This window comes from Manacus vitellinus, unplaced genomic scaffold (assembly GCF_001715985.3).
Source record: "Manacus vitellinus isolate BGI_N305 unplaced genomic scaffold, ASM171598v3 scaffold_104_pilon, whole genome shotgun sequence".
In the NCBI taxonomy this organism is placed as follows: Eukaryota; Metazoa; Chordata; class Aves; order Passeriformes; family Pipridae; genus Manacus; species Manacus vitellinus.
The window spans coordinates 106,885-111,108 of record NW_021938821.1 but is presented as its reverse complement, the minus strand read 5'-3'; the positions used below and the strand labels follow the sequence as shown (position 1 = coordinate 111,108).

General features: G+C 41.6%; 1 long non-coding RNA gene across 1 annotated transcript; it reads right to left on the bottom strand.

The window, feature by feature from the left end:
* Positions 1-278: 278 nt before the first annotated feature.
* Positions 279-1,006, bottom strand: LOC108644266. Its single transcript, XR_001923171.1, has 2 exons — positions 683-1,006; positions 279-512 (listed from the first exon to the last, which is right to left on the bottom strand). It is a non-coding gene; the product is annotated as an uncharacterized LOC108644266 (long non-coding RNA).
* Positions 1,007-4,224: the final 3,218 nt, after the last annotated feature.

Sequence of the window (4,224 nt, the reverse complement as noted above, 5' to 3'; positions counted from 1 at the left end):
CCTCAGCCACCCCCGGGGCTCCATCGCCCCCTCACAGCCCCGTGTCCCTCAGCCGACCCTCCCCGCTCGGGAACCGGGCACCCTGCGGCCCCGAGCTCCGCCTCACCCCCTCTTCTCCCAGAGGTATCCCTGTATTCAGCCCTCTTTTGTCCCAAACACCACAAAAAGGAGCCCTCCTCCTTCAGGGGAAGCGGGTTGAGGTGCCCCACAGCTCTGATGCGGGGGGACTCAAATCAAACTAGGTACCAAATCAAACTAGGACACTACCCTTAAAAAAAAAAATAATTTGAGTGTCTCCTGGAGTTTTATCTTGTTAACTAAACGCATTTTCAAATCTTACTGGCTTGCCTGTTTCTTCTTTCAGCTCAGAAGTGGTTTTTAAATCCTCCCAGAACCCAGTGCTCCTGCAGGCGGGAATCCAGGACTCGTGTGAGGAGTGCCCAGGGACACTGTAAGTGAAACAATGCACGCTGGTTCAGCCACAGATGATTCAGTGCCCCGTGTAGATAAGTCTGTGGAAATAATGACGTTAATATTCCTTTTATGAGAAGATGGTGCATAATATTGGGAGCGTACCAGGCACGTGCAACACCCCCAGTTTTCAAACACAGTAAAGGAATTAAAAAAAAAAAAAAGGAATATGTGGGCTTAAAGTATTAAAATGTACAATATAAGTGTTTACCTTCAAGCAAATATCTTTTTCATCTTGGCATTGAATAATGTCTCTTGAATGATGTAAGAGGAATCCTGCATTCTATTTTTGTTACTTAAATCCATGCTAACAACCTATTGTACAGAAGTGCAGCAGTATGCAAAAAAATCCAGTCTGTTCCAGGAATGTGATTTGGAGCTTTTTTTCCCGTTGTGCAGAACAAATTCAGGGGTACCAAAGCAAACAGAGAACCATCTCAGAGGCTGAGGTAGGGTTGCTGTCTACTTGCAGGACAGATGGCACAAGGAGCTCTTGTTTTTCCAAAGGAGGATCTCTGAAATGTTGCACAGTGCAAATAAGGACAACAGTATATACAAAAGTGGTTTAGCTGGCAGTGCCTGGTGTATCTTAGCAGTTCCTAGAAACTAGAGTGGTGTACTCAAGCAGAAACAACTCCTTTTAGAGATGAACCCTGTGCCAAGTGCTTTGTGACTCGCAGGACGTTTTAAGCAGTGCTTGGCACGGTGCCCTGCAGCTGATGCCTCTGTCAGATGGCCTCAGAGGAAGGTAAAACCCATCATGTGTGGTGATGGTAATGGCTTGGAAGTTGCACTTTGTATTAGTTTACATGTGTGGCAACTCTACTGTATAACCTACGTATTCCATTCCTACCATGTTTATTTTTAACTGCATAAGGGTGCATTTGTGAATAGTTTATTTCTGTATTGCAAAAGCAATACACCTGTGGCTCCTGGTGTGTATATGTGAGCATGTAAACAGTGTCATGACATACAGCTTAGGTTGGAAGAGGCCTCTGGAGATCATCTAGTCCATCATTCAAAGCAGAACTATGTCAGACTGCTCAGTATCTTGTCCAGGTTTGAACGTGTAAGGGTGCAGAATCCACAGATTCTCTGGGCACCTGTCCCAGGGTTTTCCCCCCTCCTGGAAAAAAGAAAAAAGTTTCTTTGTTAATTAAAAAAAAAATACCAGAACCCACTTTAACAGCAGTTATTTTATATTGGTACTTCCTACTATGTGGAAAGAAATCATCATTTGGCTCTTTTATACTTGGGTGGTTTTTGTTTGGTTGGATTTTTTGTGGTTTTCTTTGTTTGTTTGTTTTTGCATTCAGCAGATGTTGCTACAATGCAGCCAAACAGCAGCAGGCATGTAATAACAAAAGTCAGAACAGCACTCCCTGATGTTCTTGGCTCTTGCCTTCCAAGTGACCCTTGTTAAACTTAGCCCTAAAACACAAAACAACCCACCTCCAAACTACAAGATGTTAAAGACAGTGCAGCAGATTTCAAAGCTGTCTTGTTTGAGTTTATATCTCAGTGTAAGAATATATTTTAAAAAATAAAAGATTTTAAAATGTTTTAAAATATTTAAAATATTTAAAAATTTAAAGTATTTAAAAATTGATAGATAAGGTTTTATACATGTTTAAATACTCATAAGTTCAGACTAATACCTGAAGGCATGTCTTGAAATAAACTATGTCAGCTACAGAAATTAAGTTTAGTAAGATTAGGTTTCAGTCAGTGCAGTGTTATTTTAGTAAAATTAAATATGAATTTATCTAATAATGGACTACTTCCATCAAGATATTGCACTGGATTTACCATTTAATGTCTGTGTAATGAAGCCAGTGTAATACCCTGCCTGCAGGTAAGCTTTTAGAGGTCTGGGGGAGAATGTTAGTGGTGTAGGGAACCTCCTGCCTTCCTGCTCCTCCTCCCTGTTCCACAGCTCTTCTCTTCCTGGCTACGTTTACCCCGTGAGGCAAAAGCAATACACACGTGCATGTAGATAAATAAACAAACGTGCCGTTTGTGTACAGCACAAACGTGCAAACACTGAGTGAGGTGGGAGCAGAAACTCCCCAGGCTGTTGAGCAGGGAAAGGTTCCACTCCCTGCCTGCCTGTTCAGTGCAGGGGAAGGGCAAGGAAAGAGAACCAAGTGCAGCTGAAAGATTACACTGTCCCCAGCCTGTGTGAGCCCTTAGGGCAGATCTTCCACCAAAATAGGGAAATCAACCCTGGGGAAGACTGAAGAGAGCACAAAGGGTCACTGCAGTAGTCCTGTGAAATCAGCATGCTCCATGTCTTTCATTCAGCTCTGCATTAGGGGTTTTCCCCCTACATATTATGTCACTCCAGTCAAAACAATAATAGTTTTAACAGAGGAAGACTGAAAAATTATAGGATCATGTGGTATTAGTCATTTGAAGAATCTAAATCAAAGTCTTCAATGGGATTCAATTGTTTGGAGGGAGTTGTGAAAACAGAATTTGGGTTAAATTTGTCACTAGTCCTTATCTTGTTAAGAAATGTTTATTTTTACTTTCACATATACCCTAAATCTGTACCTGTGCTTCTGGGTTTATCCTAAATGCAGTCACTCAATCCATTTTTAGGGTACCCATTTAAATGGAGCCCTTTCATCACTCAACCAGCAAAGACGTTTGAGGAGACTGGTCTAAAGGCATCTGTCTTAACAAAGACTCCTGTAGACTTTAGTGTGTTTGGAATCAGGCTGTAAATCTCACATGCCTGAAGTTGGGAACTGTTCTTTGAGCTGTTTGGTGCAAGGGAGAGGCTGGTGAAGCTGATGCATTGCATTCCAGGGAACATTTGGACTTGCTTGAGTGATGCAGCATGAAAAACAATGCATATCCTGGTCACAGAGTGACACATGAGCACGGAGTGTTCAGGTACCAAATTGGTGGCTGTAGATCAAGAAAAGGATCTCTCTGGTTTTAAGAATGAACTATCAGTTCTGCAGTAATTTTTTTTTTTAGTTACTGCCTGTTCCTGTAGTCCTCTAATGAATTTAGTTCTGTGTAAGAGTTGAATGCAGTCAGGGAAGTTGTTTAAAACAGCAGACAGATAAACACCACAAAAACCTTTTACCTTCCTATCATCTGTTCTAGCATAAGCAATACTTTTTTAAGAGGTAAAAGCTTCTAAACAAGTTAAACAAAACAATATTCTTTCATTTGGCTGATGCAGTACATTTGAAATGATGATGACTTGAAGACTTGATTGCACCTGATAGCTTCTAAGTCATAATTTTATAGTTTCTATCAGTGTCCATTTAAAAAAAGATCCTTAGCTCCTGTAATACAAGACACTATAATTCTGCCCAAAAGTATATTTGTAGAGTAGGAAAGTTATGCACAGATATGGTCTGAGGCATGTCCATCACAGCTTGCAAAGAGTAGCAGGAAAGGAAGGGTGAACTGGGCAACTGGATGAGCACAACAAAATATTTATTTTGTACTGTGCAAGTTCTCACACAAGTCCCCCTCTAACCACATGTGAAGTGCAGCCACTCCTCACAGCACTCTCCGTAACTTTGGTCAGCTTTTCACATCCTTATTTCTCACGTCCTGGTAAGTGAGCTTACCCTTAGGGCAGGGCCTAATCGGTGATTTACTCATCTACTTGCAGCTCTAGCAGTCCCTGTTCCTCTGAGAGCATCCATCTGTTCCTTCTCTTGTTCCCCTGAAGACTCCAGAGTGCTGCCTTAATTGAACTGTGCATTTTAATGCTAAAGACAGACA